We start from the raw sequence: 26,581 nt of genomic DNA, 5'->3' as shown, positions 1-26,581 counted from the left end.
CCAAAACCCGAAAGGATGGTTTTGGCAAAACCAATCCAGATCCAAAACACGAGCGGGGATCCAGATCCAAAACATAAAACACAAAAATTGCCCGCCGCACATATCTTATATATATGCGGCGAGTGGTCTCAGCAGCCTGACTATTAAATGGCATCCTGATAGTGAGGGGAATTGCAAGGACGCTGTATATCAAAACAGAGGTGAATGAAATTAAGTGATGTGTTTAAAAAAGTAAAAGGAATAGTGCTGGAGCTCAGCAGAACAGGATTCCCTGAAAGTGCTGGCTATAAAGTGCAGGGTGCAAAAAGCAGGTAGGAATGAAAGGTCTAATAGAAATAATAGCAGGTGACACAAGGAACACCCTAAAACACTCAAAACACCCTACTGCAAAGCAATGCCCACTTGTTACGGCAATCAATATAAATAAGAATATATGTGCAAAAAGAATCCAAACTGCCCTATTGGGGAGAAAACCCACAGAATGCACAATGTACGCTGCCTTGTGGTATTAAGTGAGTGATGTACAGCACCCAGTATTCCCAGATCGTCACCGATACTGGTACTGACTGGGCCCAACACTGCTTAGTTTCCAAGATCAGCCGGAATTGGACATTTGCCAGTGTGGTATGGCTGTAAATATCACTAGACCAACATATGTTGTCTACTGGGGAATCCCATATAGGCAGCTGGAATCTGATACTGCTAAATACAACACCAAAGATGGACAATAAACTGCACATAGTGAGCAAGAGAGGGTCTGCATGGTGGATGTTGAAAGCGAGGGTGAAAGGAAAGGTGTCACTGCTAGTGAAGTGGGAACCTGTCAGGATCGAGTCTCTAGATATATAAAGACACACGGCGGTGTCTGACAGCACATAGCATGCAAAGAACATCAATGACAGGACACACGGCGGTGTCTAAGAAAATTAAATCAAACAACGGAATGCAGAGTCCAACAAAAAGTAGGTCAAATAGGCTTGGCTTTTTTGGTAAACATGGCGCCCTCTTATGCCAACATATTTATGGCAGCATATGAGCAGGTGCACTTCATTGGTAATTCACGTTTTTGTCACTTTTTAGCATTTTATGTATGATACATCAATGATTTATTTTTTATTTGGCAAGGCAGAGAAGAACATCTTTTGGAATTCATTAATGAACTCAACGCCCTCCCTGGAACCATCAGATTCAGTTTGACCTTCAGTAAAACACAAATTAATTTTTGGGATGTGACCATCATAAAGGAGAATAATACATTGCTAACTTCAATCTACAGTAAGGACTCTGATACGCATCACCTTTAATACAACGGAATTACCAGGAGCTTTGGAATCTATGTGCCAGAGATTCTTGAACAGAGGATACTCCAAGAATGAAATCAATAATGCTTTATCGCGGATTGAGAAACTTAACAGAACTGAACTTCTACATGTGAAAACTGATCCTACCAATAAAGATCGGGATACGATCAATTTTTCCAGTATGTTCACCACGGCATCAGCCTTTATACGTAACCGCATCAGGGAACATTGGCATTTGATCTCCAGTGATCCGACATTGAAAAAAGACTTATCTCTAATACCAAGATTTGCTTACAGACGAGGACCGAATCTCAAGGACCTTTTGGTCAAGACAGACTTTTCACAGCGGAAACCTAGACAGGTGTCCTATTGGCTTACCACCAAACCGGGAGTATTTAAGTGTACAGGATGTTCGAATTGCTCTCTTCTGATAATAGGCAATTGCTTCAAAAATCCCACTGATGGGAGGGAATATTCCATCAAATATAGGCTGGACTGTAACAGTAGATTTGTTGTTTACATTTTGAGATGCCCATGCAACCGTCTGTATGTCGGCAAGACTAGTAGAATGATGAAAGAACGGCTCAGCCAACACCGCTCATCTATCAAGAAGTTCCTAATTGCTACAGACACCTCAAAAGACTTTACTAACTTACCGGTCGCAAGACACTTCAAGGATGCACATCATACTGTTAACCAGCTCAAATGTTGTATCATTGATCACATACTGCCCCTACAATGTGGGGGTGATCGGGACAGAATTTTGCTACAACGAGAACTACAATGGATACACAGACTTAATTGCCTTACTCCGATTGGCCTCAATGAAGATTTTCGTTTAGGTTGTTTCCTGTGACATATTATAGTGACTTTTTGTTGGACTCTGCATTCCGCTGTTTGGTTTAATTTTCCAAGACACCGCTGTGTGTCCTGTCATTGATGTTCTTTGCATGCTATGTGCTGTCAGACACCGCCATGTGTCTTTATATATCTAGAGACTTGATCCTGACAGGTCCCCACTTCACTAGCAGTAACACCTTTCCTTTCACCCTTGCTTTCAACATCCACCATGCAGACCCTCTCTTGCTCACTATGTGCAGCTTATTGTCCATCTTTGGTGTTGTATTTAGCAGTATCAGATTCCAGCTGCCTATATGGGATTCCCCAGTAGACAACATATGTTGGTCTAGTGATATTTACAGCCATACCACACTGGCAAATGTCCAATTCCGGCTGATCTTGGAAACTAAGCAGTGTTGGGCCCAGTCAGTACCAATATCGGTGACGATCTGGGAATACTGGGTGCTGTACATCACTCACTTAATACCACAAGGCAGCGTAAATTGTGCATTCTGTAGGTTTTCTCCCTAATAGGGCAGTTTGGATTCTTTTTGCACATATATTCTTATTTATATTGATTGCCGTAACAAGTGGGCATTGCTTTGCAGTAGGTTGTTTTGAGGGTTGTCCTTGTGTCACCTGCTATTATTTCTATTAGACCTGTCATTCCTTCCTGCTTTTTGCACCCTGCACTTTCTAGCCAGCACTTTCAGGGAATCCTGTTCTGATGAGCTTCAACACTATTCCTTTTACTTTTTTAAACACATCACTTCATTTCATTCACCTCTGTTTTGATATACAGCGTCCTTGCAATTCCCCTCACTATCAGCATGCCATTTACTAGCCAGGCTTCTGAGACCACTCGCCGCACGTTTTGCCGCGCTCCGGAGCCATTGCTATGCATGACACCTGGTTTGTTTAGCTTAGTTACCAGTGTCATGGAGTGGGAGGAGACAGCAGGGGATACATTAGACATGCCTGGACTGTCTCAGCCCACGTCCTGATGCTGCTGGATTGATTGTGGAGCCATTTGAGGCTTATATTTCGTGTTCTGACAACAGTGCGGTTAGCCCCTGAGGGGCAGTTGCATGGATGGGGCGGGCAGGGACACTGAGGGGGCATTACAAGGAGGATGTGGACAGGGACATCGAGGGGCTATATGCACACATACATACAGTTAAAAACCCCTCCCTAGGTGTGATGGCAATACATGTCCCAGCAAATCCAGTTGACAAGGTGTGCTGGGATTTATAGTCTCAACACAGCTGGACAGGCAGTCACTGGTCTAGATACCTCTCCATACAGAGCTCTTTGTAACCTGTGATCCAGACTGCCAGGATAGACCATGCAGTGCAGCTACGGTACCGCAGAAAATGTACAGGTATGCTCATGCTGCACTGCTGACTGGTGCTGATTGTAGTGGCTGGTGTTTGGTGACAGACCGAGTGGGACCAATGAGAAGGAGAGTGGATGAGGAAGAGGAGGTGCCTCGCCCCTCCCCATAACTGGAAGTGCTCCACTCCCCGGCTATATTCACTATCATTGTGACTGTAGCCACAGAGAGTGTCAGACTGCAATACGCTTCTGAGAGTCCGGCAGTGGATGAGCACTGCTAAGGGATGTACTCAGTGAGAACTACTATGTCACTCTACCCCCTGGTACGGGTGGCACTGCCAGGCGGCGCCCCCCCCCCCTTTGGCCGGCGCCCCTGGCAAGTGCCATTCTGGCCAATAGGAAGATACACCCCTGCTTGGCAAGATGGATTAGAATGGTGATTGCACAAGCTTACGCGCAGGCTGGACTCCCAGCTCCTGCTGCAGTTAAAGCCCATTCTACTCGGTCTGTTGAACCTTCTTGGGTGGCCCGCCATAGTGCGTCCCCAGAACAATTGTGCAAGGCGGCTACGTGGTCCTGAGTGAACACGTTCATTAGGTTCTATGCCTTTCATACTTCCACCTCCCAGGATGTTTAATTTGGGCGCTGGGTTCTCTTACCCACTTGAGGAACTGCTTTAGGACATCCCCGATGTTTTCCCTGTGGAGCACAGTGTACCCCGATGCAGAAAAGGAGAGTTATGGTAGACCTACCATGGTTAACTCTCTTTCTGCGTGGTACACTGGGTTCCACAGGGCGCCCACCCTGATGCACCTAGCTTCTTTGGGTTGTATGACATTAGCCGCTGGTACCCTCTCCTGTTGTGAGATTGTGGTTCTATGTGACTAACATCTGCCTTCTCTTTTACCTTCTCCTGCATTGGACTGGTTAATGAAACTGAGCTCTCAGTTCCTGGATGCGGGGTTACACAGGAGGCCCCAGTGCATCCTGGAACAGTCAAAGTTTTACAACAAATAGGGGGTGAGCCCTGGGTAGATTATGCACAGGATGTGATTCAGTCACAGATTTATTAACCAGCAATTTTTAGAAAGATATTTCCAGTAAGATACTCTGTATTCTATTTATGCTGGAGGTGCACCAGAAAGCAAATTACAATGTAGAATTTGAGCTAATGAGCAGGTAATAAGAAAGACCTGCTCCAAGAAGGCTTTCTTTGTGGTGCACTCTTTTGTTGAATTTGAAAAATTAGTTAATGAAAACATAACTTTTATTAAATATTTTCTTTAAAAAAAGTGTAACAGTATTAAACAATGGTATTTGTGAAAAAAGGAATAATGCTTTTTATATATATATGCATGTATATTCCTTAAAGGAGTAAATTAATAATCAGTACTCCTTATTAAATTTTAATAAAACTTATTAATTGTAGGAACTGAATATTAAATATTAAATAGCTCAGTACGAGAATATAATACTTACATTTCCAACAAATTGTGGACAGTGCATTTCAGAATGAGGTTATATACTGACACATTGATGTTATAATAATATATATGGGATCCTCAATGGATTTTGTAGTATAAGTCACATGTGTCTTTTCTCAGAAATACACTGGTTACGTGGCAGCAGTCACATGAAACGGCATGAGAGGTATACAGATGTGTCCACATACATCTTTGCTATATCCCGCCATGTCTGGCACAGTTTTGCATGCCATAGACTCAGAGTTTTAGCCATGCCTTGTGATTTTTCTTAATTTGCTTCTTTAATATGTTACTTCTATCATGGCAAATAATAATTTTAAAATCTATCCACTTGTTACCCGTGAAAAACACTTAGCCGTGTTTTGCATGTTGTGCCATATTTAGCAAAACAGCAAAAATGTAAGTGGACATATCTGTATATACTTTTGTTTTTTTCTTTCATAACAATTCATCAATTCATATGGGCAGCCTGCTTATCCAGGTGTCTCACTGGTTTGAAAGCAATAATTGCAACAGAAAGGGTTGATCTACAGGTGTTGTGTCTCGTAACCCTTTTGAAAGCAACAATTGTAACAGAAAAGGTTGGTCTACAGATATTATGTCTCATAATCCTTTTTATACAAAAAGATACAATTTTTGTAATTTTGCCAGAATGAATAGTTGTAGCTGCAATATGTGGGGAAAACTACATATTATGTAGCAACTTCAACAGAGTGGTAGTAATAATAGTAGCAAGAGTAAAAGACCGTTCAGCCACAATGGTAACACTTTCAGTTGTATACGAGGAGAGCATGACTCCTTAATTCATGTTCCACAGAGTGGTTGCAATAATGGTAATAAAGAAAAAGCCTTTAAACCATAATGATAGCACTCTCAGCTATACACCCAAAAAAATCAAGGCATCATTAGTTCTTATTGTGCCCACAAATGGGGGAAATTATATCAATGAAAAACAGTTAGTAACATATTTGGAGAGACATTTTCCCTTTGTAGTACTAATTATAGAGCAATGCTGTTCATGGGAAAGTACCAAGGAGTTGTGCAGTATATCACAGTGTATACGTGACTTATCCCTTCTGCTGTTAGCCCATGTGTCAAAAATGGCAGTGAATGGGCATAATGAGAGCAGGATAAATTCACACACTGGGACAGAATATAGGAAAAGTAGCGTCGACTTCTGCTGTCCTCTGACAGACCCAAACAGCTCCCTGCAGTGGCGTAACTAGAAATTTTTCTCCCCCAAGCCAAAAAATTCTTCGGCGCCCCCCCCCCCCCTTCATGCTCCATAATTGGGAGCAAGAAAGGGATAAATATGCGCGCGCCGAAGGCGTGCGCGCCAAAAAGGGGCGTGGTTTCGTTGGAATGGGCGTGGTTTCGCATAAAGGGGCGTGGCATTGCAGGAAAAGACTACCTTATACCCCAGTTTTGCAACCTGCACACCCATACGTTGGCCACCACAGGAAAGAAAAATAATCCTGATTCATGCCCCTTACATTATTTGTCATTTTTCCTCCTTATAGTAATTCCTAGTATACATTATGCCACATACTGCAATGGCCCTTAGACATTATGCCGCACACAATAATGCACATGACACAATATGCACACACTGTAATGCCCCCGACACATTATGCCACACAACGTAATGCCTGTGACACATTATGCCACACACCGTAATGCCTGTGACACATTATGACAGGAATCGCAATGCCCGTTATACATTATGCTACACACTGCAATGCCCCTGATACATTATAGCACATACAATGTCTGTGACACATTATGACACACACCGCAATGTCCGTGATACATTATGCCACACACTGCAATGACCCTGAGACATTATACCACATATCACAATGCCCGCGATATAGTATACCATACACCGTAATGCCTGTGACACATTATGACACACACCGCAATGTCCGTGATACGTTATGCCACACACCGTAATGCCCATTACACATTAAGTCCTACAGTAAGGCTTCTAATTACTTTTCAATTACCTGCTCGTTGTCAGGGGTTTCATGCACTGGGTGTCATGCTCGTTGCCAGGGGTTTCATGCTCTTGGTTCCATGCACGGTGCCAGGGGTTTTCATGCTCAGGGTGTCATGCTCGTTGCCAGGGGTTTCATGCACTGGGTGTCATGCTCGTTGCCAGGTGTGTCATGCACTGGGTGTCATGCTCGTTGCCAGGTGTTTCATGCACTGGGTGTCATGCTCGTTGCTAGGAGTTAGTCCTTGTTGCTAGGGCTGTGCTCCCAGTGCTACATATGTCCCCAGTGCCAGATATTCCCCCACGGTGCCAGGTACTCACATGCCCCAGTGCCAAATATAGCCCCCCCCATGTGCCAGGTACACATATACCCCCCCAGTGCCACATATGCCCCCAGTGCCAGATATTCCCCCCCAGTGCCACATATGCCCCCAGTGCCAGATATGCCCCCAGTGCCATATATTCCCCCCAGTGCCATATATGCCCCCAGTGCCAGATATTCCCCCCCAGTGCCATATATGCCCCCAGTGCCATATATGCCCCCAGTGCCAGATATTCCCCCCGTGCCATATATGCCCCCAGTGCCAGATATTCCCCCCCAGTGCCACATATGCCCCCAGTGCCAGATATGCCCCCAGTGCCATATATTCCCCCCAGTGCCATATATGCCCCCAGTGCCAGATATTCCCCCCCAGTGCCATATATGCCCCCAGTGCCAGATATTCCCCCCCGTGCCATATATGCCCCCAGTGCCAGATATTCCCCCCCAGTGCCATATATGCCCCCAGTGCGATATTCCCCCCCAGTGCCACATATGCCCACAGTGCCATATATTCCCCCCCAGTGCCAAATATGCCCCCAGTGCTACATATGCCCCCAGTGCCAGATATTCCCCCCCAGTGCCATATATGCCCCCAGTGCCAGATATTCCCCCCGTGCCATATATGCCCCCAGTGCCAGATATTCCCCCCCAGTGCCATATATGCCCCCAGTGCCAGATATTCCCCCCAAGTGCCATATATGCCCCAGTGCCAGATATTTCCCCCAGTGCCATATATGCCCCAGTGCCAGATATTCCCCCCAGTGCCAGATATTCCCCCCCAGTGCCATATATGCCCCCAGTGCCAGATATTCCCCCCCAGTGCCATATATGCCCCAGTGCCAGATATTCCCCCCAGTGCCATATATGCCCCAGTGCCAGATATTCCCCCCAGTGCCAGATATTCCCCCCCAGTGCCATATATGCCCCCAGTGCCAGATATTCCCCCCCAGTGCCATATATGCCCCAGTGCCAGATATACCCCCCAGTGCCAGATATTCCCCCCAGTGCCAGATATTCCCCCCCCAGTGCCATATATGCCCCCAGTGCCAGATATTCCCCCCCAGTGCCATATATGCCCCAGTGCCAGATATTCCCCCCAGTGCCAGATATCCCCCCCCCCCCCCGCTTTTTGGAGGGACACGGAGGGCACAGCTCACCTCTCCTGTGTCCCTCCTGCTGCATCATCACCGGCGGCCGCGGGTCTAATAGGGGGAAGTGCCGGTTCGTGAGCCAATTAGAGCTCACGGACGGCACTTTCCCCTATTAGACCCGCGGCCGCCGGAGATGATGCAGCAGGAGGGACACAGGGAGGCACGCTGTGCCCTCTGTGTCAATCCAAAAAGTGGCGGAGGGAAGGAGACTGCAGACTGACATGCGGACGCTCGTCCGCATGTCAGTCTGCTGTAAATCAGTGGCGCCCCCGCAGCCCCTCGCCCCCAAGCCACCGCGAGGGCTGCGGGGGCAGTAGTTACGCCACTGGCTCCCTGGTGTGTAATCACATTGCAGGGAGAGAGTGGGAAATTACAGTGGATGAGAGGGTCAACTGAAATACCTCAAATAGCTCAGAGTGATTATTCCTTTCAAGACCCGCTATTAAGGGTGTTCTGTCTTGCTGCTTTCAAGGGATCTGATAAGCGCTGCTGACATGTAGCGCTGCCCATGTGAGTGTGAGCGGCGGTGAGCGGACTGTGTGGACACGCTGCGGAAAGCGGCTTCTGCCCAGCCGCTAGTGACTGCTGCCGAGCGGCGGCTCACGTGTGCGCTGCACGTAGCCTAGCCGCCCTCTCCGGACGTACGTTTCGCAATGAGCTTATTCAGTCGGACATTCGCAGTGTCCTGACAGCCTCTATTTAAAGCATTAGCCGGGCGTAGTTAATTCATTAATTATCAATAATGAGTAGTATGGTAGTTCAATTAACATAAAGTAGTCTGTTTCTTTTACTTATAAACAGTGACTTTAGGGATAACCACTATATTGGTTGATGCAATCAAGATATTAATCAATAACCTTAGTTTTTCTAACGGATAACTTAATAAGAAAAGAGAGTTAACTAGATTGGTTATTTAATGAATTAATTAATCAGTTAGAATATTTTTAAAATAATTCAATAACGAATTGGGATATTCCATTTAATTATTGTGTAGGGTGAAACCTTTTTCTGATAAATTGGATAGAAAAAAGTTTTTTTATATAATGTTTCTTAATTTCATCCTATTTATCTTAATTTATTCTAATGAGTTATAATTGTTAATTTGATTAATATATTAATTAACATTAATAAGATGATAGGTGCTAAATCTGTGTGATTACAGATATAGCTAATTCATAGCAAATAGTATATAGGCAGGGAAAGAAATTGTAAATTGATAAGTAATATGGGGATCATTGTAATGTATTGGTATGGGATAATAGAGATAACAATAACAATAGGGAGCCAACCTAGGTCATGTAGTAGCACAGTCTCATACATATGCATCACATATGCACATATATATACACACACACATGTACATATGTGTATGCACACATACATACATGTATATATCCATGATCACGCTTCAAACCAACATACAGCCGGATCCCCGTGGCGGCTTTCAATCAACCAGCCGCACATCTGCCTTCCCTCACAATTGCAACGGGCGGTGCACGCCCAGGGAAACTGATCAATAGCAGTGGGATCCTGATCAGCACGGACAAACAGCTCCGAACTCTCCCTGTCTACAACTAATTGGGCTCTTTGGATTTACCCGAGGACGCTCGGGTCCACTAGCCCTATTGGAGAGGTAACATTACAATCTATAGCTACCTATATACCGGCTTTCTGAACTTTGAGGCGACTCACATCATAGCTGAATAATTTAAAGCACACAACTGCCTCCAGCTTTCTTCTTCATATTCAATAACTGTGTTTCATTTAACAGCTACACATCTTTATACAGCAGTTTGGCAACAGTGTCTTATAAGCATTGTAACAGCTTGTTACATTTGGACTGCCGTCAGCTATTTAGTTTGTTTTATTGCTTTCAGGGCTGTTGGAATAATTTATGCAATTTATGTGAGCTTCAAATCTTTATATAAGCGGCAATCTAGTGAGGACAGGGATTATGAATTGTATTTTAGATATGAGCTTGTTATAAACAAATTTTTTATTGATTTATTTTGATAATAAATATTTATTCTGTTTTCATCTGACTCCTTGGATGTGAAAGAATATAGGACTTCACGATGTCAAAATGAAATGAGCGCCTCTATTAATTCTTTTTTCTGATATCTAGGTTTAGGAGTATCACACAACTCCTTATAGAGGCGAACGTACTTTTGACATTATTAACTCCAGATTTAGGACATAAGATCAGCCTAATTGGTAGACACAAGCGCAGCAATTTTCTCCCCCCTTTTTGCAGTGTTACAGGGGGGGATTGGCATGCCGGGATGCCGGACCAGATTCTGTTTGGCTGGTCCAGTAAAACCCTCAGTGACTGCCCGTGATCCCCAATGCAGACAGACTGCCCTCACCAGAGCTGAGCAGCGCTAACTGTGAAAGCTGAATGAAAGATAGCCGCCAGCGGAGTTGCCCCCCATAAGCATTTGCAGGGCTGGGCCATCAGTCACCACTGATTGCTCCACCTCCAGCCTCCTGTCCTCCTCCAGTAAAATGTTACAATTATATACTATAGTGTGCCTGATTACTGATTATATATAATATCTATAGCCTTGGATGTAGTGGCACTCAAAAGGGTCTTGAAATAAAAGCGGGTGAAATAAGGTGACAAAGTTCTGACGATAGTTTAAAAGTAAACTGAAATGTTAGCGTGCTGCATGGCGTAAGTCGCCTTATTTCACCGGCTTTGATTTCAAGACCCTTTGAGTGCCACTACATCCAAGGCTATGTGTATTCTGCTGTTCCAGCAGAACGTGGAAGGCACCGGGGTACTATTTATCCAGCTATCTGCTACACATACACACATATATATCCTGACGACAATTTATAATGAAATTGAAACGTTGATCTATCATCACGGAGTATGGCAGTTTATTTACCAGTTTCTACAATGCTGTGAGTGCCGCCTATTATCATCTTCTATTCATTTCTACATGGCTGGGAGGGCACCGGGCGTGATATAATTATTATTGGAGTGCCGGACATCTTGTGCATACCTATATATATATATATCAGGTTATAAGGCCACTAGGACCAATAGAGGGCACTCACCAATCCAGTATGATAATAAAGAATTTAATAACTCATCTGTGTCATCACAAACGTGTCCACTTTTTGACCCTGCCTGGTCATTTTCAAGACAGCCATATGGAACAACCGCTCAGCATGCAAGCAAGAGGAACACTAACATAGCCTCCCGGGCCCCCTTATAAAGCACTACAACAATGGAATAATTGTTTAATTACCGGAAGTGGTGGGTGGAAATGCGTCACATGCGTTCCACCACACCACATCCGCAGTCCATATACCGGAAGTCGTGGCTACCCTATAGTTACATACAAGATCTGCCGCTACTATCGCTCTTAAGTGACCACAAAGTAAACAAACAGCAGTGTCCAGTCACCACCATATACTATCACTAGATGTTAATCACAACAGATATCAATTTGATCAATTAACACATTTCGTGTATATAGAATAAAAAAGCCATACCGGGACTAGTAGTACGTTGTAGCCTAGCAACATAGGTAAACTGGTCAGAGGGTGTGCTAGATCTGCACTGGATAGCTGTATACATGGATACAGTAGTATACTTGCAACTGCAATATCTTATCAGTCACACATTCTGATACATCAGTTGAATACATAGACACTCTAACAGCGCAGAACTGGTCACCATCATACAGTTGTTGTCATAGAAACAACATACCAGATTTAAATCACTATCTCATCAATTCTACATGTTCATTGTAAATAACCAGTAGTTACTTCCCAGTCTGCACTTTTCCTGGAGGGACCAATCATAAACATAGCAATATTACACAAGATAGTCATCATTAACAAGCACATATTACAAATATTAAACATCAGCATCAAATAAACACATAAAAAAATACATGCACAGGGCAAAATAACAATTAAACACACTGTACTTCTCACAAGTATATCGGAATCATCAGATTCTATTGGTCACATGATCAAACACTTTACCATCACCATACTTAGTGAATAAAGATATTAAGTGAATTGTTCTCATTCAGTCCACAAGGAGCAATGGTATCAAGTCTATTAATACATCGTGATTCAAGCTTTTTTAAGTAGTAGAACACGATCTCCCCCTCTCAGCGATTTGGGTACGTGATTGATAATCATACAACGCTAGGTAGCCACCTGGTGGCCATGTTGAAGAAAGCGTGTGGCCACTAGTTTGTCTATCTCACCAGTTTCAATCGCTGATCTGATAGAATATCTGTGATTTACCATTCTTTTCCGAAATGATTGTTTGGTCATACCGATGTAATAGAGCACACATGGGCATGTCACAAAGTAGATCACAATCTTATTCAATCAATATATTATTCAAATCAAGAAAATATCATCTATAAATCTTATATATAGCATCAATTTATGCCCATAATAGTGAAATATGTTTACGCTCATATATGGCCATATACAAGTTGGCATATGCCAAGTTGGAACCCATAGCTGTGCCATTGATTTGAGCAAAATAATCTGATCCATACATGAAGTAATTATGCTTAAGGTCCAGCTCAGTAAGAGTAGTTAGAAACTTAATCGGTGGAATAGTATGTGCCAAATCCCTCAAATGTTGTCGGATAGCATCAATACCACCTGAGTGCGGAATAACTGTATATAGTGATTGTATATCAAGAGTAACCAACCACACATTAGAACAGGGGTGGGCAATTATTTCAGCTGAGGGGCCACTTAACACTTTTCAATGAGTATTCGAGGGCCGCCATAGGTACGTGCTAAACATATAGGGGCGTGGCTTCATGGGGAAGGAGCGTGGCCACAAAATAATACAGATTCATATTAGGCTGCACAATAGTCTCTATTATTCAAATTACGCTGCACAGTAGCACCACTTGCACACATTACTCCAGGTAGAGCCCCTATCACACATTTTGGCAGGTAGAGCCCTCTTTTACACAGTACGGCAGGTACTGGTAGAGTCCACTTGTACATATTATGGCGAACAGAGTCCCCCTTTTACACATTACGGCAGACAGAGCCCCCTTTTACACATTACGGCAGACAGAGCCCCCTTTTTACACAGTACGGCAGACAGAGCCCCCTTTTTACACAGTACGGCAGACAGAGCCCCCTTTTTACACATTACGGCAGACAGAGACCCTTTTTACACATTACGGCAGACAGAGCCCCCTTTTACACATTACGGCAGACAGCGTCCCCTTTTTACACATTACGGCAGACAGAGCCCCCTTTTACACACAACTTTGAGGGGAGGGGGAGAATCGGGCATTACAGACATGGCTCTCTGTCAGCTTTGGTGGGGGTGGACTTTAAGTTATGGCAGTGGCAGGGAGGAGTGGGGGCGGGCATTATAGCCTGCAGGTCACTGTAATCTTTGGGGTGGGTTGGACTTTAAGATGCTGCACTGGGCCCGGGCATTACGGCTCAGCCTCACAGTAAACTCCTGCGGCTGTGGGTGGATCAGGTGTTACAGCCTGCGGGTCACAAGCTCAAGATCGGGAGGATGGCTTTAAACTGCAGCGGCAGCATGGAGATGGGAAGTGGTGGGTCGGGCAGTATTGCCCGCAGCTCACTGTAAACTCCGGCGGCTGCGGCAGCAGGGGTATCGGGCAGAATTGCCTGCGGCTCACGCTCCATCAGGGGGAGGGGGTGTTCACTGGTCACGCTGCACTGTAAACTGTGCGCCTGTTGTTGGGATGCTTAGTGTAACCTGAGGGGGTGGTGTCTGGGCTCTGGCGGCAGAGGGGGTGAGATTCTCTATCCCCCGCCTATACCCTGAACTCGTATAGCAGTCTCTACCCACCCCCCTCCTCTCCCCTTGACACATATACTACTTTTAAACACCAGACTCCCTCCCTCCCTCCCTGGACACAGGTTGCTGCTTCCTCCCCCAACTCGGCACCCCAGCCCCCTCAGCAGGCAGCACCAGCTATCCCTTTACTAACGTTGGGTGTTTTAACAAGGACAGATCAGCTCCCGCTGCCCATATGATCCTCTGCCTGCTGGAGAGATCAGCTCCCGCTGCCCGTATGAGAGATCCGCTGGCTGCTGCACAGGTACACTCTTCTTGATGTGGCTCCGACCACCGCACCGCCCAACGCCTAAGATGTCGGAAAGGAAATCCCGGGCAGCAGCCCCTGTGACGTGACCGGGAATTCCTCAGCGGCGCCGCGTCATTCGGAGCTGCTGTAGCGCAATGACAAGCGGTTCAGCCAGTCGGGCCGCTTGTCATTGCGCACTGGTGGGGGGACAGCGGGCCAGGCAGAATCGGTTTGCGGGCCGCATGTTGCCCACCCCTACATTAGAATCAGGAAATCTAAAATCTCTGATCTTATCTAGAAAATCAGATGTATCACGTATAAAACTAACAATCTTCTGCACCAAAGGCTGTAGAAATTGATCCACATACACCGCAAGAGGCTCTTTGTGGATCTTTGGCAGTGTGTAGATAATGGGCGTGATTGGTTGTTCTTCCTTCAGGTAATTAGCTGTGTCACTGTCAATCCACCCTGCCTGAAAACCCATCTCAATAGTACTATCTGTCACACACCAGAGGCGGCGTTCGCCATGCTTACCCCTGCGTGTCTGCTGGTCGGTGTTGCGGCCTCGGCCTTCGGTGGGCCACGGGCTCCGGCATCTGGCTGGCACGGCTCCCGGCGGTTCTCCGGGGCATGGGCGCCGCCATGACACCCGGCTTCACGTAGACGGGGGGCGGGTGACGTCATCTGACTGCTCCGCCAATCCAGCGGTGGCGGGGAATTCAAAGTCTGACGCCGGACGGAGCCTCAGTGCCTGAGTATCGTCTTTCCCTGATGTAGATGCCAGCGCTCTTGTTCCCGGCAAGGATCTCTGCAGTTGTACTCCAGTGTCTCCGGCATTTCCAGTCTGCCAGTTCGCTGCACCGGTTCCAGTGTACTCAGCGGCCGGTATATCTCTCTGCGGTCCAGTCATCAGTGCTCCTAGGAATCAGCGTGGCTGCGGGCCTAAATCACCGTTCTCAAGTTCTACAAATTAACAGCGTCTAAAACCCCTGCACTTCAGTTCCTCATACCATCAGCGTCTCAGTCACCGTTCTCAAGTTCTACAAAATAACAGCGTCTAAAACCCCTGCACTTTAGTTCCTCACATCATCAGCGTCTCAGTCACCGTTCTCAAGTTCTACAAATTAACAGCGTCTAAAACCCCTGCACCTCAGTTCCTCATATCATCAGCGTCTCAGTCACCGTTCTCAAGTTCTACAAAATAACAGCGTCTAAAACCCCTGCACTTCAGTTCTCCACATCATCAGCGTCTCTGTCACCGCTCACAAGTTCTTTATCCATCTGTGCCTTTATCATTATTTATAAGTTATCAGTGACTTTAAACATCACCCACAGTTTCCTCAGTTACCAGTATCTCTAATCCTACTCACAAAACCCCTCAGTGGGTCTGGACATTTCCCACATTTATTCCTTTTGTCATTTGACTTTAAGTTGTTTTCCCTGCAATAAAACTCTTCAATATTTCATCAAACTCCACTGTCAGCGTCCTGTATGAGGAAATCCTATATTAGGCCTCCCCTTTTCCGGCTCAGTTGTGGTTCCTCTTCCCAACCATCGGAAGAATCCCCGAGTTCACAACACCCTCAGTCTAGGCCAGTGACAGTATACTCAGGCCCCATGGACCCGTGGAATCGGAACCCAGAGGCAAGCGCCATGCAGGACCTGGTTTCCCGAGTACATAGTCAGGAAGCAGCACAGAATCAGGTGATGCATTATCTCCAGGAGTTATCTGGCCGGCTGGATCAAATCCAGACTTTGCTGGCTTCAGTGGTCCCAGCTCCAGTTCCAGTATCCGCTCCAGTGGTTGTATCTGGCAATGTTCCCTCCTTGTCTGGAACCAGGTCACGCCTTCAGCTTCCCACTCCTCCTCGTTATAATGGGAATCCGAAAAATTGCCGTGGATTCCTCAATCAGTGTGAGGTACACTTCGAACTCCTCTCACATAACTTCCCTACTGATCGGTCCAAAGTGGCATACATCATCTCTTTGCTTGAGGGTTCAGCGTTGGAGTGGGTGTCACCGTTGTGGAAGCGATCAGATCCGTTAGTCTCTAGTTATACCAACTTCATTACGTAGTTCCGAAGGATCTTTGACGAGCCTGGCCGGACAACTGCTGCCTCAGCTGACTTGCTCCGAGTTCGACAAGGCTCTCGTACAGTGGGACAGTATGTAATTCACTTTCAAACTATAGCTTCTGAACTGAGCTGGAATAATGATGCCCTTCGGGCTGCTTTTTGGAACGGGCTCTCGGATCGTTTAAAAGATGAGTTGATTACTAGAGATCTGCCAGATTCCTTGGAACAGTTGGTCTCACTCTGTGTAAAGGTAGATCTTCGTATGCAGGAACGAGGTGGTGAACGTAGTCGGTCAGACCGGTTGAGACTCCGATCTCTTCCTTCTAAGCAGACAGTCAATTCCAGTCCAGACGAACCCATGCAGATTAATCGGTCTCGGCTGTCCCCAGAAGAGCGTCAGCGTCGGCGTGAGGGTAGACTTTGCCTCTACTGTGGAGCTGCGGATCATTTCCTCAAGTCTTGCAAGGTCTCGCCCGGGAAACGGGCAGTCCTAGCTTGTTCTGGAGAAGTTAAGCTAGGGGTTGTTTCTCAATCTTCTCCGGCAGTGGACTGTCTGCTTTCTGTATCTCTGTTTTATGAGTCTGAAGTCAAAACCGTTAAGGCACTGTTGGATTCAGGAGCTGCGGGGAATTTTATTTCCCTTTCCTGTGCCCAGAATCTGGGTTTGAAGTTACAGTCGGTCGAACAACCTATTACGATAACTGCTATTAATGGTACCCAAATTCCTAATGCTCTGATTACAAGTCATACAATGCCAATCAAGCTGCAAGTGGGAGCTTTGCACCAAGAACATCTGGAGTTCCTTGTGATTCAGGAGATGTCTCACGATCTCGTCCTTGGTCTTCCCTGGCTCAAGTTACACAACCCTCACGTCGACTGGAGGTCGACACAGATAATTTCTTGGAGTCCATTCTGTCATTCGAATTGTCTTACTCCTGTCTACCCGCTTCGTGCATCGTCAAAGTCGGATGTAGAGCTTATTCCAGAGGCTTATTGGGAGTTTACAGATGTTTTCTCGGAACAGGTGGCCGATAAGTTACCACCGCATAGACCTTGGGACTGTCCTATTGAGCTCATTCCGGGGAAAATGCCACCTCGAGGTCGTACCTATCCTTTGTCAGTACCTGAGACTCAAGCCATGTCAGAATATATCAAGTCTAATCTGCAGAAGGGATACATCTGCCCCTCTACTTCCCCAGCGGGAGCAGGCTTCTTCTTTGTGAAGAAAAAAGACGGAGGCCTGAGGCCATGTATCGATTATCGTGGTCTAAATGAAGTCACCATTAAGAATAAGTATCCTCTGCCGCTCATCACGGAGCTTTTCGATAGAGTTCGCGGAGCTCGAGTCTTCACTAAGCTCGATTTAAGGGGAGCTTATAACTTGATACGTATCCGACAAGGGGGCGAATGGAAGACGGCCTTCAATACTAGGGACGGGCATTATGAGTACCTGGTAATGCCGTTTGGCCCCCGCTGTTTTTCAGGGATTCATTAATGAAGTCTATCGGGACACGTTATACCTAAATGTGGTGGTATATTTGGATGATATCCTGATATTTTCGAGGAATCTCACTGAGCACAGAATACAAGTTAAGGAGGTACTTCTTCGGTTGCGAGAGAACCATCTTTACGGCAAGATTTCCAAATGCACCTTTGAGGTCCCCTCTTTTCCATTTCTGGGCTACATTATTTCAGGTACGAAGTTGCGTATGGATCAGGAGAAACTTTCTGCTATTCGGGACTGGACTCAGCCTCTTTCCTTGAAAGCAGTACAAATGTTTATAGGGTTCGCAAATTACTACCAGAAATTCATAAGGGGTTTCTCTACTACTGTGGCGCCTATTACTGCCCTAACCAAGAAAGGGGCTGACCCAAGCCATTGGTCCTCTGAAGCTGTAGCAGCGTTCGCCCAGTTAAAGGCAGCCTTTATGACCGCTCCGGTACTTCAGCAACCAGACTTTCTAAAACCATTCTTTCTGGAGGTTGATGCTTCTACGGTAGGCATAGGTGCCGTACTTTCGCAGTATGCTTCAGATGGGAAGTTACATCCATGTGGTTTCCATTCTCGCAAGTTCTCCCCTGCTGAATTAAATTACACCATTGGAGACAAAGAGCTGTTGGCAATAAAATCTGCCTTAGAAGAATGGAGATATCTTTTGGAAGGGGCTAAACACCTAATTACGATTTTCACGGATCACAAGAATTTACTGTATCTTAAGACGGCCCAGTGCTTGAATCCCCGTCAAGCAAGATGGGCGCTCTTCTTTACTGGATTTTCGTTTGTCATTAAGTACCGGGCTGGAACTCTTAACACCAAGGCGGATGCCCTATCCCGTTCCTTAATGGCTTCGGATGAGGAGAATTCCGTTGAAAAGGCGTTGATCCTCAGTCCTGTCTCTATTTCTGAGGCTCCCACTGCGTTGGGTCCTCCTCCTGGAAGAATGTCCGTGCCAGCTAAATTTCGACCAAGATTGTTGCAGTGGGCTCACATTTCCAAGTTTTCTGGCCATCCGGGAGTTCAAAAGATGTGGGAATTTCTACGAAGATCTTACTGGTGGGACACTATGAAGAAGGACGTTCAAGAATATGTCAACTCGTGTCCTCAATGTGCTCAGCACAAAATTCTTCGTCTGCCTCCTGTGGGGTTGTTGCACCCATTGTCCATCCCTAAGAGGCCTTGGACTCATATCTCTATGGATTTTGTTACTGAACTGCCTCTCTCTAAGGGTCATAACACCATCTGGGTGATTATCGACCGATTCTCTAAGATGGCACATTTTGTTCCGTTGACCGGATTACCATCAGCTTCTAAGTTGGCTTTTTTATTCATTTGGGAACACTTCCGCCTGCACTGGTTACCTCTGGAAATAGTCTCGGATCGAGGGGTACAGTTTACGGCAAGATTCTGGAGAGCCCTCTGCACGGCCCTACGAATAAAACTCAAGTTTTCATCTGCTTACCATCCACAGACCAATGGGCAAACTGAACGCGTCAATCAAGATCTAGAGACTTTTCTCCGTGTTTACCTCTCCCCCTCACAAGATAATTGGGTGGAGTTGTTGCCTTGGGCCGAGTTTGCTCATAATCATTTATATCACTCCTCGACTGATGAGTCTCCATTTTTCATTAATTACGGATTTCATCACCAAGTTCCAGAATTACCCATTTGTCCTCCAGAAGAAGTTCCTGCTGCAGTCTCTACTCTCCAGCATTTTAGTCAAATCTGGAGTCGAGTCCATGCCAATCTCAAGAGAGTTTCCGGTCGCTACAAGTTCTTTGCGGATAGGAAGCGACGGGCAGCTCCTCAATATAAGGTTGGTGACAGGGTATGGCTCTCTACCCGCAATCTTCGTTTAAAGGTGCCCACTATGAAGTTCGCTCCAAGGTTCATTGGTCCTTATCCCGTGTTACAAGTTTTGAATCCGGTTGCCTGCAAATTGGGATTGCCTTCCCATCTCCAGATACCAAATTCCTTCCATGTCTCTCTTCTTTGCCCTCTTGTTTTGAACCGGTTTCATTCCAAGTCCCCAAGGCCAATCTCTGCAGAGGCTGAAGAGGGTATGGACTTTGAGATCAAAGCTATTCTTGATTCTCGCTATCTTCACAAGAATCTACAGTATTTGGTGGAATGGAAAGGTTTTGGCCCCGAGGAAAGGAGCTGGGTCAAAGCTACTGAAGTTACGGCTCCCCGACTGGTGCGGATGTTCCATTCCAGACATCCAACAAAACCTGGAAAGTGTCCAGGGGCCATTCCTGGAGGAGGGGGTACTGTCACACACCAGAGGCGTCGTTCGCCGCGCTTACCCTTGCGTGTCTGCTGGTCGGTGTTGCGGCCTCTGCCTTCGGTGGGCCACGGGCTCCGGCGTCTGGCTGGCGCGGCTCCCGGCGGTTCTCCGGGGCATGGGCGCTGCCATGACACCCAACTTCACGTAGACGGGGGTGGGTGACGTCATCTGACTGCTCCGCCAATCCAGCGGTGGCGGGGAATTCAAAGTCTGATGCCGGACGGAGCCTCAGTGCCTGAGTATCGTCTTTCCCTGACGTAGATGCCAGCGCTCTTGTTCCCGGCAAGGATCTCTGCAGTTGTACTCCAGTGTCTCCGGCATTTCCAGTCTGCCAGTTCGCTGCACCGGTTCCAGTGTACTCAGCGGCCGGTATATCTCTCTGCGGTCCAGTCATCAGTGCTCCTAGGAATCAGCGTGGCTGCGGGCCTAAATCACCGTTCTCAAGTTCTACAAATTAACAGCGTCTAAAACCCCTGCACTTCAGTTCCTCATACCATCAGCGTCTCAGTCACCGTTCTCAAGTTCTACAAATTAACAGCGTCTAAAACCCCTGCACCTCAGTTCCTCATATCATCAGCGTCTCAGTCACCGTTCTCAAGTTCTACAAAATAACAGCGTCTAAAACCCCTGCACTTCAGTTCCTCATATCATCAGCGTCTCAGTCACCGTTCTCAAGTTCTACAAAATAACAGCGTCTAAAACCCCTGCACTTCAGTTCTTCACATCATCAGCGTCTCTGTCACCGCTCACAAGTTCTTTATCCATCTGTGCCTTTATCATTATTTATAAGTTATCAGTGACTTTAAACATCACCCACAGTTTCCTCAGTTACCAGCATCTCTAATCCTACTCACAAAACCCCTCAGTGGGTCTGGACATTTCCCACATTTATTCCTTTTGTCATTTGACTTTAAGTTGTTTTCCCGGTAATAAAACTCTTTAATATTTCATCAAACTCCACTGTCAGCGTCCTGTATGAGGAAATCCTATATTAGGCCTCCCCTTTTCCGGCTCAGTTGTGGTTCCTCTTCCCAACCATCGGAAGAATCCCCAAGTTCACAACACCCTCAGTCTAGGCCAGTGACACTATCAATTAGTTTTTTAGTGGATACTGTAGGGTTAAATGCTAATTTAACATAGGTAGTACTATCGGCCAATTGGCGCTTAATTTCCTGATTGCATTGGTACCAATCCTTTACCACCACCGCCCCGTCATTATATGCAGGACGTATGGTGATATTCTTATTCTCTTTTAGAGATTTTAAAGCCTGTCTCTATTCAGATGATAAATTATAATACTTAGGTTTTTTTATCAGATTTAATAATGTGTAAAAATGTTTTTATACTGGCATTCTGTGATGCCGGATCATATTGGCTGGGTTTCTTACACTTAGCTATATCATTATGTGTGTAACCCTTATCAGCAAATTGCTCCCTGAGACCCAATTCACAACCAAATCGGTAATTATCAATAGTCCAGTCAAATGAATCATGTATCGTAGTAGGCATAAATGATAGGCCAAGGAGCAAAAAAGATAATTTGTCCTTGATAAATACACGTATAGATAAATTAAATACAAGGCTTAGGTCTTCGGTTTTCGACCTCTTTTTCTTCCATTCCCCACCTCTCCTCTGGTGGTCCCTGATAAGCCTGCTCTTTGGAAAGGAGGGTAGTTGTGTGTTCCTATTACTAAAAAAAACTACCTACACATTGCAAAAAAATCCACAAATTGATAATCCCCCTGGTCGACCCATCATTTCCGCCAGGGGGTCGTTATTACAGCCTCTTTCGGTGTATGTGGATCAATTTCTACAGCCTTTGTTGTGAAAAACTGTTAGTTTAATACATGATACATATGGTTTTCTAGATAAGATAAGAGATTTTAGATTTCCTGATTCTAATGTGTGGCTGGTTACTCTTGATATACAATCACTGTATATGGGTATTCCGCACTCAGATGGTATTGATGCTATCCAACAACATTTGAGGGATGCGTTACATACTAATCCACCGATTGAGTTTCTAACTACTCTTACTGAGCTGTTCCTTAAGCATAATTGCTTCATGTATGAATCAGATTATTTTGCTCAAATAAATGGCACAACTATGGGTTCCAACTTGGCGCCAGCATATGCCAACTTGTATATGGCCATATGTGAGCCTAAACATATATTTCACTGTTACGGGGGTAAATTGATGCTATATATAAGATTTATAGATGATATTTTCTTGATTTGGTCTGGCACCAGGGGTGACTTTATTAATATGGTCGATACCCTTAATTCACTTCATGATCCAATTAGATTTACCTATAATATGGATTAACCATCTTCAGTCTTTTTGGATGTTACTGTATATCGAAAACCGAAACAGATCGAAATACAATCCTTCAAGCTAACAGTCAACATCCTCCTACGCTGAAAGAGAATCTCCCTATATACCAGTTTCTTTGGGTACTTTGTATCAATTCCTCCCCTGATCTTGCAAAAATACAAATTGATTAAATGAAAAACAGCACTCTTGAGCGAGGGTACTCACTGAATACGATGAACCGGTGTATTAATAAAGCATACTATCGCTTCAATATCCCATTGAGAAGTCTAAGAAAGTTGGCAATGATGAACTAATGGTACATATCAGTACATATGATCACACCACACAGGTGACAAAGAATACCTATAGAGAGCACTGGTCTCTACTAGCAACTGACCCGGCGTTGAAACTACGTGGATCAAGACCGCCTATGTGAGCATACAGAGGAGGTCCGATTTTGCGCTAGTTCCTAATGCATCCTACTATGCACCCTACTAGTTGCTAATGCATCCTACTATGCACCCATCACACACTGCTACACATTGGCTGAGATCGGGAAGAACTGGCTGTGATTGACAGGCAGAGGTGGTCGCTGGGCAGAAGGGGGTGGCATGGCCGCGTTTGGTGCCGTATTGTGGGCGCGGTCCGGCCAACGGAGGCATGGCCAGACCGTTTGGGGGGGTGGGGGGGGCGGGCCGCAGCAGCTGCATGACATCACATGCAGCCGCTGCGTCCCGGGCAGCGACAAGTAGCTCCCACCCAGCACACAAAAGCTGCGCTGGCCGGGAGCTACTCCTGAAGTGCAAAAGCATTGCCGCTGTGTGATGCTTTTGCACTTCTGCGATGGGGCAGGGACTGACATGCGTGGCAGGCTAGCTCTGTGCTGGGTGTCCCCCCGCATGTCTGTGTTCCTGATCTTAGCTGTGTCGGAAGCACCCCCATAATCTGACGTGCACAAGCGCGTTTGTGATCTACTTTGTGACATACCCATGCGTGCTCTATTACATCGATATGATGTCAAACAATAATTTCGGAAAAGAATGGCAGGGGGAGATTTTGTTCCACTTCCATTGCTCCTCGTGGACTGAATGAGAACAATTCACTTAATATCTTTATACGCTAAGTATGGTGATGGTAAAGTGTTGGATCATGTGACCAATAGAATCTGATGATTCCGATATACTTGTGAGAAGTACAGTGTGTTTAATTATTATTTTTCCTTGTGTGTATGTATTTTTTATGTGTTTATTTGTTGCTGATATTTAATATCTGTAATATGTGCTTGTTAATGATGAATATCTTGTGTACTTTTGTGACGTTTGGTAGGATCTTTATGGGTTTGAACCGGTGTGTAGTACTCGTATATGCTGGTTATGTTTAAGTCTGTTCTGTGAGTCCTTATACAGTAGTAAGTGGTGTTAAAGGCTGTTTTCGGTACCCGCATCTAGGTAATTAACTTCCGGTAAGTAAACAAATATTTCATTGTTGTAGTGCTTTATAAGGGGGCCTCTTGCTTGCATGCTGAAAATGACCCGGCAGGGTCGAAACGTCGACATGTTTGTGATAACACAGAATATCATACTGGATTAGTGAGTGCCCTCTCTTGGTCCTAGTGGCCATAATACCTGGTATTATTTGGTAACTTACACTGGTACTTTGGGGAGCACCTCGTGGATGTCCTAGGACGATTGGGAGTGTGGACATTTACTCTGGAATACATATACAATTATATATATATATATATTCCCAAATAACCGGCACTCCGTCTCCGCATTCAACTGCCCCGGAGCCTTCCCTGGCTGCACGCCACTATACTCCGTGTAAAACGAGTGGCACTCACGGGGAACTTTAACATCAGCTATATTCTAGCTTTCCTCAGACCAAACACATATGAACAATAAGCAAACATTTATACCTTACCCCACACCTGGTGCTCCCTCCTCCCTGGTCCGGTATGCTGGCGGGGATGGATGACGTCATCGCAGCTCAGCTGTGTGACCCCGTCCCGCCTTCCGCATCGCGCCGGTCACTGCCCACTTCCTCCTGTACTCCCTGCAGCCCTGTGCGCTAGCAGAGACAAGTGACGTCATCACGTCACGGCTGAGAGACGCGTTCACTCCTCCTGCCCGGCCCCGGTTACCTAGGGAACAGATATACAAATATGATATAGTGCATAACATCACATAACAATGACATCAAGTGGAATTTGTTGTGGTACCACCACTATACATGATACCTTGGATAATTAAATCAACAATATTACTGGCTTATTCATATCGCCTATTCTATCTCCTATTCGTTATAACATTTATCGTGCACTGACAGTAATAATGATCTTGTCACTATACCCTTTCTATGTAAATCTTAAACATTAATAAATATAGACCTACATATTCCTATAGGCAACCGGTAGTAAAAGTGGCCTCACTTCCATACCTTCCTTCTACATACACAGGCCGCCATTCCTAATGCTCCTCTATATTGAAAAGACATTATAATGACCTATAGGAAACAATTCAACGGTATTTGTTCATTTAACCCCCCAGGGGTCTGTGTGTTGAGGAAATGAATCCACCTCGCCTCACGCTGTGACAACATTTTCTCTCTATTGCCCCCTCGTATCATTTCAGGTTGCTGATCTATAATTTTATATTTCAGACTTGATAGATTATGTTTGTATTTAGCAAAATGGCGTGCTACTGGTTGTGCCTGGCTCTCTCCCCCCAAAGCCGCTCTGATGGCCGACCTATGCATGGCCATTCTTTCGCGAAATTGTCTCACTGTCTTCCCCACGTAAAACAATCCGCAGGGGCAGCGAATGAAATATATCACAAAAGTATTCGTGCATGTTAAGATCTTATCACTTTTGGGGGCGTGGCCTGGAGGCTGAGTGAGAAGGCAGCACCTCATATGAGCTCTTAGGGATCTGGGAGTTTATACACATAAAACTAGCCTCTCCACGCTTTATTTTAGGCCCTGTGTCCTCTAGCTACGGTACTGGATCAGTGAGACAGTGAGGAAGTAGTGCTGCGGAGTTGGGGAGCCGGTTTTCTGGCTCCCGCGGATTGCGGCCTACTCCTTGCTCCGAAGCCGGGGGCCTCAATTTCAAGACTTACCCACCGGCCGTGCGGTTGCCCTCCCGGGACGTTTGGGAGGCCCGCCTGGGCCCTGCTCCTGCTGAGGCTCCTCTACAGACTGCCCAGTGCCCCTTGCTGGGAGACGGGGGTGCTCCGGGTCCAGATCGGGGCCAAGCAGCGCGCTCCGTGACACGGGCGGTGGCCATCTTGGGTGCCGAGCACAGGGAAGAAGTACAGCTGCAGCGCGGAGGAGACGTCCGACGGCCCCCCGGGTGAGTGTGACTTGCAGACCCTGCTCGGACGAGCTGACAGCACACCTCTCCTCCCTCCCCGTAGACTCTTGCCGGGCGCCTGTCTCGTGCGGCTGTGATCTGACCGCCCCCCCTCCCCCCCCCCCCCCGACCTCGGCCTGTCTGGAGCCCAGCTCAGCGGCTCTCACTGCGGGTGCCCCCCCCCCCCGTGAATTTGGGACCTGTCAGCGCCGCTTTCCCATATCCTGGAGAGAGAGCTGCCCTCTGTAGGCGGCGAAGACCTCCCCCCCCCCTGCTGGTTCCCCTTTAGACGCTTGGGGGTTCTGTGGCGCCCCTGCCTCTCTGAGTGGCCTCCCACGGCTGTGGGTGGCTGGCCGGGTGGGCCTGGAGATCGACACAGCCTCCTGCGGCCTTCAGTTATTTGATGTTGGATACGGGGCTGAAGGTAGAAGCCCAACATACCACAACCATAGGGGCGAATAAGAAGGAATCGGTCCCCAGCCCTACCGTCTAATCCCCCCTCTGGCTGGAATCCTTCCTGGTGAAGGGAATACACCCCTGTATTTGCACCTGGAGTTG

The 26,581-nt window shown here is 46.3% G+C and overlaps 2 pseudogenes; one reads left to right on the top strand and one right to left on the bottom strand.

Moving 5' to 3' along the window:
* Positions 1 to 518: 518 nt before the first annotated feature.
* On the bottom strand, positions 519 to 638 carry LOC134963025 (5S ribosomal RNA; annotated as a pseudogene).
* Positions 639 to 2,495: 1,857 nt separating this feature from the next.
* LOC134963325 (5S ribosomal RNA) lies at positions 2,496 to 2,615 on the top strand (annotated as a pseudogene).
* The last annotated feature ends 23,966 nt before the right edge of the window (positions 2,616 to 26,581 follow it).

Source organism: Pseudophryne corroboree, chromosome 9 (genome assembly GCF_028390025.1).
Source record: "Pseudophryne corroboree isolate aPseCor3 chromosome 9, aPseCor3.hap2, whole genome shotgun sequence".
Classification (NCBI taxonomy): domain Eukaryota; kingdom Metazoa; phylum Chordata; class Amphibia; order Anura; family Myobatrachidae; genus Pseudophryne; species Pseudophryne corroboree.
The sequence above is the reverse complement of the archived record's forward strand: the minus strand, read 5'-3'. Positions and strand labels throughout refer to the sequence as shown.